Genomic DNA, 17323 nt, shown 5'->3' with positions numbered 1-17323 from the left:
TGAAATTTCTTTTCCTCCTCTGATCAGTACAATAAACTTTCTCTATGTGGCTGGTTGTTCAGATATTTTTGATCTTTGTAATATATTTGAGAATCTTGAATCAGGATGAAATATATCATAATATTTTCCTTTAAAACCAATAAAATTTTATTTTAAAAAATTATTTATCATTTGTGCAACTGGTAGAAACTAATTTCATGAATACATTAAAATCATTTCATAAAGGATAACGGTTGGTAATAATTGTGGCCCTAATCCTTAAAGTGTTCCCTTGCTACTCTGTTAACCTGAATGCTCCTCTGGTGTACCCTACCCAGAACTTCCCAGTCTTAGTATGAGAAAGATAGGACCAAACTCAATAGTAAACCAGTCCCTCACAGCTGGCTTGCATTCTGAGTGGTTCATGCTCTTTCTATGCCTGTTATTAAATTTTATGAATGTTATTTCTGATAATAATAGAACCTACCCCAAAGATTTATTTGGGAAATGAATGTTTGTAAAGAACTACCATGATATTTAATACACACACTCTGAAAACATTAGCTATAGTTACTATACTATTTCTGAAGATGCGCTATTTAAAAATCTATATATTTGTAAGAGTAAACACTGAAATTCATCAATTTTATAACCATGTTTTGAAGTATATATATATATATGGTTTACTCTATTTGTTATCTTCAGTTCTATTTCCTCAATGGGGATAATGCCTTTGATTTAATAGAATATTAACTTGGTTGCGTAAATACAAAATAAGTAATGGAACATAATTAAAATTATAAATCTTTGCCATTGATTAAATTTTTCAAAGAATTTTACTGAAACATATTAACAAAATTATTCTCTATATTCAAATACATATGTAATTAAAATTTGCCTTTTAATCAATGCAAGATTGCAATTCTATTGATAAAATTTTCATGGAATTGATATGACTCATAATTTATATCAACAAATTCTTACCAAGCTTGCAAATATTTTCCTCCTTTGTACTCTCAGAGGTTTCAGCAACATTCAACACATGACCATTATAAAACATGGTGAAGACAGCTAACCCAACTGTCCTGCCTGTATGATTGCCTACGTTCTTAACTTTTAAGCACCCACTATGTCTACTTACTTAGTAAACATTCCTTAAACAAATTGTGCATGCCAACCTCTGTAGACTGAATGAAAGGCCAGGTGTGTTTCTGAGCATATTACATATGCACTCTATGATTATAAGCTTTCTGGACTGGGGAAGACCGTGGGTTAATTACCTAAGTGGGGTGACCCTGAAGAAGTTGCTTGGCCTCTGCACTTTAATTTTCTCATATAAAATAACATAAGAAAATAACATGTACCTGATAGCATTGCAGGAAAAACCTACTCAGTTAATACATTTAGTAACTTTTAGAACAGTGTTCATTCAGCAAAGAGCAAATGTTCTGTTTAAATCAGGTATAAAATATACCTGAAAAGAAAAAACATTTCTTGTCATTCAATAGCACTTTGAGAAATATTATATGGTATCAGTTTAGATATCAAAGAGCTTATCTGACTGCATGTGTTTCTAATCTCAATATTTTGATTTTCATAAGGTGACAGTAATTTTCATAAGCTGTGAATAAAAAAGGATCATCATGTTTTAAGTTGCTTGTGTTACCAAGTAAATTTTTCTTGTTGAATTTGAAATAAAAGATCATAACTTGTTAGGATTATTAAATTGTGAGAATTAAAACAAAAATTACTGAGATAGTGTGGGGAGTTACTGATGATGAATTATATACCATCAATTTTAGATAAAATTTTTTAATATTTTATTTTTTAGTTGTAGATGAATACAATATCTTTATTTTATTTTTATGTGGTGCTGAGGATTGAACCCAGAGCCTCACACATGCTAGGTGAGTGCTCTACCACTGAGCCAATACCCCAGCCCCTTAGATAAATCTTTTAACAGAGATTCCATGAAAGATAGGGAAAAGTTTCCATTCCATGAAATATATGAAAGATTCATGGGTAAAGCAATCTCTTCTTATGGCATTAAGAGGCACAAGTTACACGTGGCTTCTAGGAAAACAGGAAACTAATAGAGTGCTAAAGCGAACTGGAACCCTTGTTTATAAAGAATTAGGGTTACTGAGCATGAGGAAAAAAGGTTCAGATGTATCAGCTGGGTGCAAGATTGAGGAAATATATTGCAATTATAATAAAGTATATGAAATGGCAAAGAGGAGAAAAATATGAAGTGACTAGTGATACAGGGAAGCCAGAAAATATATAAAGCATCATAGGAAGTGAAAACGAAGAGACATTCATAAGAGTTAGAGCGAGAGGAAATGAGAAAGAAGAACAAGATAGATGAGAGATTGTGGAATCCAGGGAAATGGGCAGTGTCAGAGCAAAAGACACAAGTGAAGCACAGGTGTGCTTAAGTATAAATGAGCATTTGTAGAAAGAAATGATACACAAAACAAGGAAGAAAACACTGAGAAAGTATAAGAAAATAAATGTGAAAAAGAAAGACTTTATTAAAGTCATCTGTCAAATATTTGTCAATTTTTACTAAAAGCTTAGATTTCTATAATATTTTAATTAATTGATTTCCTATTCTTTAAAAAAGTGACATTTATTAGCATTGTCCACTAATGTTGAACTTTACAAAACATTCTTTCCAGCTAATCTATTGTTTGTTTATTCAAATACTACACTAATAAATGAGCAATTATTCCATTATTCTAAACAAATATGTTAATCGCATCACTAAGGTCACCTTTCCAGAGTATTACAAGGAGTGACTACAAGATTAAAGAATGAAAAAGAAATGAAGCCCGAATATGTAAATGAAATTTGCATTAATTATCTGTCAGTGACAAGGATGAATGATCTAATTTTTAAATCAGAAATCATTCCTGAATTAGTATTCCACTATTAACATTTATTGTCATAGTACTTCTAAAGTGGCATATTAAAAGACTACTTCTATCATATATGCATATGCTTTAAGTGTTAGGCATATTGACTTAATCTCTAAAAATATTCACTTATTATCCAATAATATATTTATGACACATTTTTATTAAATTCATTTGACTGTTCATCTAATAGTTGAGACTTTACAAAGAAAATAACACACTTATCCCAACAAACTTCTGGTTTAATGAGACAAATACCCAAATCAATTCTAATAAAATATGTGTACATTTTTTCATAGATTGGTGAAGTGAGGGGTACATAAAGCATTGAGAAAGGCTCTTTTGGTGTAGGTACTCTTTAAACCGTGTCTTAATGTGCCAATATGAGAGATTGAATTATTTTTCACAAGGGAAAGGGCAAGCAGAGGTCATTATAGGCAATAAAACAGGCCATTGTACACTGAACAAGTTATCCTGACACAAGGGAATTATTTCTAGGGGTGAATTTTCAGGATTTTAAGGTTTATTTAGCATTTATTTAGGTTTATATCAGGACACAACTAAAAAAACCGAAAGACCAAGTTTGTAAACTTGTAGTGACCAATAGCAATGTAACCAAAGTAACACAATTAATTCTGAAGCATGAAATAATTTTTGACTTCTCTTAGCAATTCACTAGTACCTTTACATATTATAGTGAAAAGATGTTACATCTGACCACCACTTATGTACACAAAGTGTAGGGAAAAGCATAGATTTTTACCATGAAAGAGGGAAAGTTTTAAAGTATTTTTGTTTGATTATATCCACTGAAGTAGTTGAGTAATAACACACATGCAAACCACCACATATGCAAAATGTGTTAGCCAAAGGATAAACTTTGAAAATAGTTTTGTTCAGCACATAACTTTCAAGTGCCTGGTATATGTGCTTGGCACTGGTAAGTTCTTAAGAGTGGACAAAAACTGGAATAAAATATTGTTTCTTCTTACGCTACAAAGGAAAGCGTACCTAGAAAAATGTCTTAGAAGAGGATGAATACATATGAGAGATAATGATAATATATTTTGAAAGAGGGCATCACTAAATAATGTGCACAGAAGCTGCTTGGACACAGTTAACCTGTGTATTATTTTGAATGTTCATTTTGGAAGACTTTTAGAGAGGCTGATTGGGGGGTTATTTATGGGGTTAAAATAATCCTTTGGTGACATAATTGATTTAATTAAGACAGTTAATAAGGGGGAAAAGTCAACAAAAAAATGAGATTGCTTTTAACAAGGGTATAACACATCCATTTAAAAGAATCCCATGTTGAAAGTTTGGCTAAGCCACACACAAGAACCTTAAGTAATTATATTGACAAAGACACTGTTCTGGACAAGAAAAATACAAATTTACAGCCAAATTATTCCAAAAAGAGACAATAGTATGTAATTCATTTGGAATCTCTAGGGACAGACAGGATAGTATAAATAAATGAATTGAAATTAGAAAAATTACTGATGTGCTAGTCAGCTTTCCATTACTGTAATAAAATACCTGAACTAATACTCTTAAAAGCCAGAAAAGTTAACCTTTGCTTATGTTTCAGAGATTTTAGTCCATGGCTTCTTGGTGTGTTGCTTTTGAGTATATGAAAAACCACATATCATGGTGGGAATACATGGCAGAGGAAGCAGCTCACTTCATAGAAAAAGGGAAACAAAGAGAAAGAGAAGGAGTCAGGGTCCTTTTATCCCCTTCAAGTATACAAGTTTACATGACCAGATATCCAATGAGGCCTTACCTTCAGAAGGTTTCACTACTTCCCAATAGCACAAGAAGCTAAGGACCATACTTTGAAAACATGGGTTTTTGGGGGATGCTTTTCCAAATCGCAGCACTGAGAAACATACAGATGTCTCATAGTTAAAGCCCTTGAGAACAAAGGCCACAAATACAATTAACTGTATAATGTCAAAAGTATTATTCAAAATATATGAAAAATATAAATGGTTCTGATAAGCCAGACAGGGGTGGAGATTTTGAAACATAATACCATAATAAACACAGTGACTTTGCAGAGACTTTGTTGAGCTATTAATCTTAAAAGCCAACAAAATACTTCACCAAACTCCAGCACACTTGCCAAATGGGCACTATGGAGGAATTGAACAAGCATCTTGAAGTACACATAAGTTTTTTTCCCCAATTCTCAATAGCTATAATGTTGATATTTTAATGAATTTGAGCATTTTGGTGCAGGGATAGTTTAGTAAATTCATAGCTCTTTCTTAATAATAGATTACGGTTCATTCCTAGCACTGAAACTCCCTTGGATAATCTGACTAGTAATTGTATATAATTTAGAGCTTAAAAGAGTAGCAGAAACTAAGCAATTGCAATGTATCTTGTGGTATGCAGTTTATATTGCCCCTCTCAGTAAAAGGTAATATACTTATTAACAACATAACAGAGTTTGACAGTTTTCCTATTAAGGGTTGGTAATACAATGGTTAACTAATAATGATAGTCTTAGTGCTATGAATAATGTCATTACTATAAATATCATAGAAGTATAGTTTCCTAAGTCTACAGTGAATTTTAATTAAATGATTGAATAGCCTTTTGCTTTCTTCTCAAAAGTATATCTAATATTTAGGACTCCCACCTGGGAAATCAACTGAATTTTTTTTAGACATCTTTTCTTTTCCATGATTTTACAGCCCTTCTAGGAATATTGATAACAATATGTTGACATACTTTCTGGAGAGAGAAAAAAAAACCCTTCAGTTCAAGGTTTAGAATTTCTTTCTGCCTTTGAAATTATTCTTTGTAATAATACTTGACATTCAGTAACATCTATCAAGCAGTTACTATGTTACTTGTATCGAACTAATCATTGTAGGAGTATACTACAGCTTCTGCTTTTAGCTGAATTTGGGAGATAAGACTTGCCACAACAGAGATTTAGAGGAAGAGCTCTAGCAATTGACAGGAGAGACAGATTACTTTCAGTTAAGGAATAAGGAGAAACTTTAGGATGGATATGGCATTCATGCATGGTCTTGAAGGATGCATAGTTTTGGGTACTTAGAAAAATGAGTGAGTAGGGAAAAGTACACACAATTGCAGGAAGGAGACACAATATAAAAAGTAGCTCAGAAGCTGGAAACACATTGTGTATCTTCAGATTATCATGTTCTGATTACATGCCCAAGTTTAGGGCTCCTCCTTGGGACATGGGGTCTACATGGATTCATCCATTTGATTGGCAGCTGAGAGTTTGTCTTTCACAACTTAGAACCAAGAAATAATAGAACTGATGGAGAATGGTAGAGATGAGATCCTGGGAAAAGCACATAAAATCAGAGCAGTGAAAGCTACATTCATGTGTTTGCCACAAAGAAGCAAAGAAAGCTTTGAGAGATTGCTTCCATGTTTGATAGTTTTCCCAGTCTCTTCTATAGGTTTGATGGAATGTAACTGTGTTTTGGCCCTAGATACTATATTCTTTCAATAGACTCTGCTTTTTTTGAACTAGCTTGAGTGGGTTTCTTCTATACCTTGAAGTCATAGAGTCTTGACTAACATAATCAAATGGTGAATCTAGTTTGATCGGCACCCAGCGTGCCTAAAATAAATCATCTAGAAACGTTTGTTAGTGTAAGCGGGCTTATATTATTGAATTCTCTGGTTCTAGTTGGTTTTCCTGTTCTAAGAAAAATAAAATTTCTGAGCTGGAGAGTGGTGATATGGTCCAAGCTATGTTCTTAAATTAACGCAGCTTCAACATAACAGATTGAGGGTAGTGAGTCAGATGGACAAATTGAGAGACTGAAAGGTGATGAGATTGTGAAATATAGTGATAATAGTAGGAATAAAATAATTTGTGAAAATATAATTATCCTAGTAGGGCTAGGATATAAAATATAATTAATATTAAATATAAAAAATATTAATATTAAATATAAAAATATTATATTTTAAAAAATATAAAATATAATTATCCTAGTATAGCTACTAGGGTGGAAAAGTTAAAAGAGGGAGAAATAAAGAACCACTTAAGTAGTTACTGGTTAAGTGACCGTCAGAAAATAAAGCACTTTGGGTTATAAATTTAGGAATTAATTTCATATCTTGAATCATAGGATAAGATAGATAAAGTAATATAAAGAACTATGGGATAGGGACTTGACAACAAAATCTGAAATCTTGAGAAATGCCCATGTTTTAGAAAGGACAAGAATGCAAATCCAGATTAGTAAGAAAGAGATTCCCAAGGATAGAAAATCAGTGACATTAGGCTTATGTAGGTCTAGTATTTTTGTAGCAAGTTTAAAATATCAGATAGAGCACTAATCTCAAGGATATAAAAAGAACTCAAAACCTTAACACCAAAAAGACAAATAACCCCATCAATAAATGGGCCAAGGAACTGAACAGACATTTCTCAGAAGAGAATATACAATCAATCAACAAACATATAAAAAAAGTTCAACATCTCTAGCAATTAGAGAAATTCAAATAAAAACTACTCTAAGATTTCATCTCATTCCAGTCAGAATAGCAGCTATCAAGAATACAAACAACAATAAGTGTTGGTGAGGAAATGGGGGAAAAGGCACACTCGTACACTGCTGGTGGGACTGCAAATTGGTGCAGCCATTTTGGAAAGCAGTATGGAGATTCCTCAGAAAATCGGGAATGGAACTACCATTTGACCCAGCTATCCCACTCCTTGGCTTATACCCAAAGGACTTGAAAACAGAATACTATAGGGACACAGCCACATCAATGTTTATAGCAGCACAATTCATAGCAGCTTCAAATTATGGGATCAACCCAGATGCCCTTCAGTAAATGAATGGATGGGGAAACTTTTGTATATATACATGATGGAGCATTACTCAGCATTAAAAGAGAATAAAATCATGGCATTTGCAGGTAAATGTATGGAGTTGGAGAATATAATGCTAAATGAAGTAAGCCAATCCCCCCAAACCAAAGGCTGAATGTTTTCCTTGATATGTTGATGCTGAATCAAAATGGCAATGGATGGGGAGCATGGGAGGGATGGAGGAACTTTAGATAGGGCAAAGGCAGGGAGGGGATTGGAGGAGAGGGGACAAGGCCATAGGAATGATGGTGAAATAAATTAGACATCATTATCCTAAGTACATTCATGTCTTCATACATGTACTGATTGTGTACAATCAGTGACTTGAAAAATTGTGCTCTATAAGTGTAATATGAAATGAATTGCATCCTGTCATCATGTAAAACAAATTAGAATAAACAAATAATTTAAAAATGCTAAATCTTTTTTTAAAAATAAGAGAATACCAAAAGACCTAGAAGGAGTGTATTTTTGTTGAAATGATTTCAATGTAATTTCAAATGAAGCAGGTGATAGTAAAGGGAAGACTATTTTTTTCAAGATATTTGACAATAAAGAAAGGACAATGTGCTTGTTTGGAGTGGTAGTAAGAACAAGAAAAAATACAGAAGAGTGAAGATTGTATTGTAGACTGAGATGACACAGAATGGTTTAATATTTATGGGGCACAATTCTACATACCTGTGATCCCAACAACTCAGAATAATCTCAAGTTTGAGGCCAGCCTCAGTCACTTAGCAAGAATTTCAACAACTTAGTGAGATCCTGTCTAAAAATATAAAGGACTTGAGATGTAGGTCAGTGGTAAAGCATCCCTTTATTTAATCTCTAGTAACAATAACTAAATAGCTAAATATATAAGAATGTATAAAAGTATAGATTTTTGAGGCAGGAAAATGGGAAGAATAAATGGCTTTAGAAAATAGTGGATAAAACTATGTGCTGAAAGGAATTGGAAATGTGAAAATAAAGTAGAAAATGCAACTAATTGAATATGAAAAACTCCTTGAAGAGTTAGCAGGGTTTACAGTAAGATCAATTTGTCTAGTTTTATGTCATTTTATGTTAACAGATAGAAGATAAAATACAAAATTATTGTAGCAGGCAGAGAATTATTGATTTTTTAACTATAAGAGTTCTCTTTCTATCAAATGCTAGCCTAGATATTCTGAAAGACACTGTCATTATAAAGCACCTAGGTTCAGAAGAATCAAATCAAACAGGCTTTAAAATGAATAATTGAGCTTAAGGAAATTGAGAAAGAACCAAAGAAGCAAGCAAATATGGAAACTCTAGTTACTTTGGGAACATTTGCTTTTGCCAGGAACTAGATGTGAGTTATAAAGATATGAATGTGAAATTTATGCAATATCTACAAAGTGATAATTTGAAATTGAAACCGCATATAGAACAGAAATTCTTAAAGGGCTAAGATGTCAATGAAGGAATGATAAAAAAATCTAGCCTGTAGACAATGAAGATAATAGGAAAGCTTGTCTGTTTTAGACAAATTAGTATAAGAAATAAATATATTAACTATAGACCTTCTTTACTATGTGATTTAAATTTACTCTAATTTCAAGGTCTAGAATATCGCAAGTAGAAAAACTGAAGAGGCCTGGGTTGATAGAACTAGAAGACATGTGACAGAAACAAATTGACATTATTTCCCCTTCCCCTACAAAAAGGCCTAACATGAGCCCATAATGAAATTTATCAAACATACAAGGAAGAAAGACCCTGTGAGTTAGGGTGAACAAGTAGCGTATTTATTTTTCTAATAGCTCTTTGTGTTGGAACTTTCTCATATAGAATATAATACAAATATCCTTAAATTATAAATAATGAAATGTGAATTTAGAAACCACAAAGAAAGAATAAGGAACCATCAAAAATAATAGAATAAATGTAAAAAAATAGTGAAGAATATAACAAAACTCCCCAAAAATTAGAAATGAGAGATTATCATCAAATTTTAGAATATAATTAATAGGTGAAACATAAGAGCATATTAAAAAGAAAATTGGTGAAGTTCTGCGACCATTTTTTACAGAATAAACCTCGAATATACAGAATATCCCAGTAATACTATGTACTGACTCTGGACCAGACCAAAAGGCAGCCTCTTGAAGACTACAGAGAGGGAAAGGAAGGGAGGTACACTTTGGAGGAAGGTTGAGGTGTGAAGAATGGGGCTGGCTGATGAGTCCAATTTGTGGTTTTGGTCATGTTCTCAGCAGAGGGTGAGACAGCTGAAGGCTTCACAGAAATTGTATCTCCTAGAGAGTGAAAGGAGTTTTCCTAAGAAGAAGAGATTATAGAAGGAAATCCTGTACTCTGTGTACAGTCACTATCTACGTCTATCTCGTCTATACCCAGGTGTATGGCATCATAGCTGAAAGAAAAGAAAACAAAACAAAACAAAAAAACAAAAACAAAAAGGTACTTTTCATCCTGAGAACAGGAATAGGAACAATTTCAGGGGAGACAGACATCTCGGTTATAGCCTAATCAAATTAACTGCTCACTAACAACTATATGAACCCTTTTCAAAGAATTTAAGAAGTTCCAGGTTTTCCACCACATCATTTCACAGTATCTTAGACACAATTCAAAACTACCTAACATAAGAAGAACAGGGCAAAAAGTGATTCTCAAAGGAAAAAAAAAAAAAAAACAAAACAAAACGAGATCCACCTCAAGATGTTGCAGAAAATAGAATTTTCAGTAAAGAACATATATTGATTATATTTGTCATAGTAGAGCAAAATGTGCTTGAAGTAAGTGAAAATCCCAGCTGAGACATACAAATTTTAAATTAGAAGACAGAGTGATAAATATTTTAAAATTGAAGTGTATGATATTTGAAATAAAAAAAAAAATGAGAACTAACTAGATGCCTTCCCTACAAGATTGGAGATGAACAAAGGGTCATTGAACCTGATGGTAGATCAATTTCTTCTACCTTAAAAAGAGAGAGGTAGTATTTGGAATATACCAATAATGCCACCAACCCGAATTACCACCAACACTACATTGAATAAATAAGTAATGGTCTGTTCATATCTTTGAATATTATATAGAGATGAAACAATAATCTAGAACTGTAAAACACAAGCTAGGTGAATCTTTCAAACATAATATTGACCTAAAGCAGGGAGACATAAAACAGTGCATAGCTTTTGTTTATGTAAAGTTCAAGACATGGATGAAATTGAAACAAAAGAAAACAATTCAATATTATGTTTGTAAAGAAAGCAGCTCTATGATGCTTGGATGATAAAGGGAACTTGATTCTAGGGACTGGCTTGGGACTCCCATGTTGTGTCCAGTTTTCTCGAGGAGGCTGCCATGTAATGACTATTGTACTGAAGATACTAAAAAGAGGGGGAAGCTAGACCCAAATCTCCTGCAAGAGTCATGCTGACAGAAGTAGGGCAACATAGACATTTTTCCTGCAACTTCTTAGTCTTTTTCTACTGGTCCTTTATTCTAGCTGATCTGGAAAAGGTATGTACATATTTCAGCCTAGAGTTCCAAAGCAGAGTATAGAAAACTTGTCTGTCAGTTTCCCAATCAACAAAATATTAACAAGAAAAAAAGTTGTCTCTCAATTAACTCACCAGGAAAACAAAATTTTCATTGATTTTTTTTTCAGATGATTCTGTTTTTCAGTCATATGGGTATAGAAGCAATTACAAAAACTCTCCATTCCTGACAATGTGTAACAAATGATTTGCTGTATAAACATGTTTTAACTTAAATGTATTTGAAAGAAACTTCTATGTCCAAAAAAGAAAAAAAAAAGCCCCAAACCAACAGCTGTGCTGTATAATGTGCAAGAAGGAGTATAAATACTGATTAAAATGACATTTTAAATTTTATTCATTTATAACCTAATCCAAATAGCATGAGATTTAGTTCCTATAAAATGCCAAATGGTGATAAACATGTTATCTGACAATTTTTAATTTTTTTTCATATTCTCCTAAAAAAGTCACTCTATAAAATGACTTTGGAGTACATCATACCAAGTCTAAAATGTGAACACTTTAAATTAAAAGCAGGTCGTTACTAGGCAATACTGATCTTAAGGTGTTATCTTAGTAGCAATGAAATGTCCAGACAAAATTTGGAATGCCAAGCCCCAGTCTTTAGGGATATCTGCAGTCTCTTTTACTCAATGTCATTGGTCCAGCATTGATACTTGTTCTTTATTGGACTCTCTCTGTTCTTACCACCAAGGATTCCTCCTTTTAGGACTTTAAAAGAAAATCTAATTATGGATTTATTTTGCATGAAGTCATTTCAAGTTCTCCACATAAACAGAGACTGTTTAATAAAGAGACTGTGATCTTCTACAAATCAGAGCTTTAAGTCAATTATAAATACTAATTAATTTAAGAGTTGAGAATTACTAGATTGAATACACGTTTTAGCAATAGGAGATGCTAAGAGTTAGAATATGAGAAAGTATTTTACAACTAAAATAATCTACTAATGACTGTGTAAATTACTATACATTTCTCTATTGGTCCAATAAAGAGTGAGGTTCTACTTATATGTGGGAAGAATAGACTGTATAGATTCATTTTTGTGATCAAAGGTAGCTGTGGCTTTGGAGCTTGCCAGCTACACTTCACTTTGAAATTATTATAAAATATAAACCTTGGGGAAATGCTCACAGAGTCCTAATTTTATTGAAGTGATATAACAGACTAAAGGAAAAGGAAAAAAAATAAAACAATACTGATTTGGTGCTATAGGTTTTCTATTTGCTCTATGGAAATTTGATCGTTAATATTTATATGTAAAGCATGTATATAAGAATATTGCAGTATCTTACATTTGAGTTAGCATAAGATGAATAAAATATTTTCCCTATCTTCAGTTTTATCCTGTAGTGTATCTCTAATAGGATAACTAATTTGAATTTTTTTTAACTCAAGGCTGTCTTTTATAGTATGATTTAAAATCCCTTACAAGTTGCTTCATAATTTCAAATCCTTTCATGTTTTAAATATATTTTATCCTGCTCTTCTTTTTAGTTGCTCTTTAGGCTTATGAAGAACATGCATGTTATCCCATATTTTCATAAAACATTTTTTTCTTAAGCATTTTATGTAAAAGAGTGACTTTTAACTAAGGAACCTGAAATGGAAAAATTATGAAACTACTTAGGGTGATTAGATTCTTCATATAAGGAAAGACTAACACCTTTAAACATTATAGAAACAAGTCTAATGGTGTTGTTAATCAAAATATTATTATAGAAAAACCTATTGTCCTTTCAGAATATGAAGCATTGTTGCATCTTTGTATCTCATATGAAGTTTATGAATTAATTGCATATTTTTTGTTGTCACTTCTAATTTTGTAATATTTGTTGCTTTCCAATGTTTTGAAAAATAAGCTAAGCTCAAGTTTGTCAAACAGTGTTTCTGAAGACAGTGAAGAAAACAGTAGTTTAATAGATTTTCTCATATATTATACTAAAAAACAAATGTTTTACTCTTCTTTGTGCAGGGAATTGGGAGGAGATCTCTAAAATAACTTTAGATATCTGTCCTTTGTGTGAAATTCTACTGAGATAATTTTTCTCCAGTGGTGGAATTATTCTTTCTGCTTATAGCAAGAATTAATCAGCCTCTTTGTGTAATGGTTTTGGAATGGCGGGAATAAGAGAGGTAGGGAGCACTCAAGGGCTTAGGGAGAGGTATGCATATCCATGAGTGAAGAGAAGCATGGTCTGTGGGAGTGGCTCCCAGATAGGCTGTGATGCAGCTGCAGAAGGAAGAAAGCATGAGAGTGTTTCATTTATGAACTTATTGTTTCAGTAACTGTAGTTTTTCTTAAATGTTCAATCACGACTACTATTCCTCCTTAGCTACTAGAATATAAACCTATAAAAAATTGCAAACCTCTGGTGGAAGTTGACAGGACAGAGTAAAGCTTGCTGCAACAGGAGACAAGGGTGTGGTAGGGAGTCTTGAGGACTAAAGATAGTGACTAAAGCAGAGACTGAGAATATTACAGAAGGTGGAAAGGCACAGGAAGGGGCCAGATTTTCAGAGGAATGTACAGTTTCAAGTGGATGGACTCAGAATTCTCCAAGAGATCAAAAGGGAAGATACTAGTTTTTCCATCATCATAAAATATGCTTCCAGAAATTCTAATTGAAAAAAAAAAAACTCAATTCACCTTCCACATTATCAGGTATCATTTCAACCAGATGGTAGCAATTATGATTCCTAATATAAAATTTTTTAGGGCTTAGAAGTTCCAGGAAAAAATGTATAAAACTTTCTTACTGTGGTAATTGCTATATGGTACCTATTAAATATCATTTATAATGTTTCTAACTACTTGGGATTTTGAATTTGCCCTTATCAGTCCAATCTCAAATTCACTCCTTTTGGGCTAGTGTTAAGATCATGATTCTTTTCTTCCTAATTAGATTTTCTATGACAGCCTTTTAATATTCCACATCATCTTCATGTATTTACCTGGAATCTACATAGCATTGCTCACAACTGAACTCTCAAAATGATTAGGATTATACCAACTTCCATACTTGCTGTAGTGTATTCTCACCACTGCCTCCGGATACTGTCAAAATTTAAAATCGAATTTTGGTAGGTGTATTACTATATTTGTCTTTCTCTTTTCCTCAGCATTATACTATAAATATTTACATGCAAAACCTAAATCATTAGAAATTACTTTTGTGAACTATATACACTAATGTTGAATAGTATCTTAGGTGAAGAACTGAATTTTTATAGAAAACCAATCTTGCTAATAGGAATTTTTGAATGATGTTGAAAGTATATTATTTGAATAATTGAACCTGATTACACCTGACAGAGATTTCACTGCTAATTAGAATTGCTACATTTTTATAATTCTCAAAATATATTTTAGCTTCTTTTTTCAATTCTTTTATCAGTGAGTTACCTGTTAATTCTTGAAATCTTGCCATAAAAATTTCATAGAAGTCTTGAGTAACTATGAAGAGAGATGAATTATTTATGATCTAAAGAAAATGATGAGTTCAGTTCCATATTTGGTTTTTTAACTCATGTGCTGTAATGATGGTATATCATGGTGCATGAGTCTACGCATTGACAAGGGGAGGAAAGGGTTGGAAAACAACTATGTCTGAGCACATAATCCATAAAAAATATTTCCAATAGGAAGTTTTTAGAAGTGGCATATTTTATCAATTGACTTCAAAGGTCTCCAAGTCATTTATTTCCCAGACTTCTAGGGTTGGAGTCTTCAATAGAATAAATATTCCTCTGTGATTTCAAAGTGATAAAATACATGAAATATTTTTATTATGTTTTTCATTATATATTCTATCCACATTTCTTTGTCTTCCTTTCTTTTCAGAGTCTTTTTATATTCTTCTCTTTCATGTTGATCTTCATTTCACATTTGAGAATATGTATTGTAGCTTCTTGTTATGTCACCATTGCTACCATACCTTATGTGAACAATTTAAAGGAGGAAATATTTATTTTGACTCATGGTTTCAGAGAATTCAGCTTATGATTGCCTGATTTCATTGCTTTGGGCCTGAAGTGAGGCAGAACATCATGGTGGAAAGACATGGCCAAGAAGAACTGCTGAGCTCATGGCTCCCAGGAAGCAAAGAAAGAAAAGAAGGGCCCTGGACAAGATATAGGCCACAAGAGCATGACTTAGTAACTCACTTTCTCCAACCATACCCTACCTCCCTACAGTTTCCACCACCTCCCAACAGTCCAGTCATGTGCCAGTGGATTAATCCACTGATGAGGCCAGAGCCCTCAAGATCCAATCACGTCTGAAAAGCCCCACTTTTTGACCTTTGTACCTTAGGGACTAAGCCTCCAACACATGAGATTTGGGAGAATATTCCTTTTCTAAAGCATAACAACCTCATTTCATAAAACATTCAAATCCTACTAGCTGAATCAATGGTAGATTTCTGGTTCCAATTGTAAACTAAAACAGTAAAGAGAATAGAGTTAATATATAATTACTAATTTTGTACTTTGGTGAACATTAGTTCAAGAAGTTTTTCCACACCACACATTTTATATGTAAGTGTGTGTATATATCAATCATCATGAGAGTAGTTAAAACACTGCATTACAGAATGTCTAAATCAGGTTTCCTGTAATTTAGAAAGACTCTGTTGATTTATTTATCTTCTAATTTTATTTGTAGTTTTAAAAATGTTCCATTCTAATCACTTTAAACTCTAGACTTTACATGGAGGTCAAAAAATAAGAGGTATGGATTTTAGAAGAAATGGAAAGTAAAGGAAGTGAGAAAGCAAATGGTTCTGGAGGGAGAAAGGAGAAAACAAGAGAAGTCAAAGAAGGGAAGGAGCATTCTGTGGAAAGAGTCTGAAAGATACACCCTCATCTGTTATAATTACATGACTTGAGAGTACATACAGCATGTTTGCTCAAGATCATTGTCACTCCTGTGATCTCTTAGATATTGCTCTTTCCTCAGAGTGGTTTCTTCTAATGAATCATGAAATTTCTAAGAAATCATATAGTAGTGTATTCTGAAGAAAAGAGTATATATTTGGGCAAAAAAAAATGCAATTCTGTGAAACATATCCTTTCAATGGCCCAGGAATTTGGTTACATCCCATTCCCTGGCTGCTAGTTTGAGTTTGATAAAATAAATCTACTGGAAGGACATTTACATTTATGATTTTGAAATACTCTTATACAAGCACTACTATCCATAGAATTTTTTTATCAAATACTACCAATAATGACTTTGCTAAGATTGATTTCTAAATATGTGATTGAGCAGTATTATTCATAAGTTGTAACTGATTATAATGGGCAGATGAAACACATTGTCTCAATAATGAAATGTAACCCTCTTTTGATTAGTCTACTTTTAAAAAACATTCTTACTTTTGACCTTACTCTCAATGAAAAATAAATCATGTTAACTTATGTTTGTGATAAGCATAAATGTTTCACCTTTTGTTTTTTACTTTCTGAAATTAGTGTATTGTTTTTAGCCATTTGTAATTATTTTTAGTAGGAAGCTTATATTGCTGTCTTGTACTTTTTCAATAAAATCTGTCCCAATAAGTTTTAAGGAAGGCATCATTTGGAGCAAGTCATAATGTGTAAAACAAGGAAAATGAAAGGTCTCAACTGGAAAATCTGACCTATGACATTGCATTTCACTACCTGCCAACACCATCTGAGTGCCAAGTCCACAGTCTGTCAGAAAGTCTGGAATGTTTCTTTCTTTTTTAGCTGATTTGTTTACATAATCTCCTTACAGGAAGTTTGGGCACAATAAGGATAAGGCCAGTGGTGATCTAATTGTTCTATATTCCATTTCCCCCCATAATTAATCAATCTTGACATTGTGTATGAATCCAAAGCAATTTTGATCATATCTGTGTCTTTAAATGTTTTGTATATACTGTTGTTTATTTACTCCGTGGATTCATGTATGTGACAAATGTACATAATCTCTAAAACTAAATTATTTCTATAGGAGATAATATTTT

The sequence above is a fragment of the Callospermophilus lateralis genome, chromosome 1 (genome assembly GCF_048772815.1).
Source record: "Callospermophilus lateralis isolate mCalLat2 chromosome 1, mCalLat2.hap1, whole genome shotgun sequence".
Classification (NCBI taxonomy): domain Eukaryota; kingdom Metazoa; phylum Chordata; class Mammalia; order Rodentia; family Sciuridae; genus Callospermophilus; species Callospermophilus lateralis.
The sequence above is the reverse complement of the archived record's forward strand: the minus strand, read 5'-3'. Positions refer to the sequence as shown.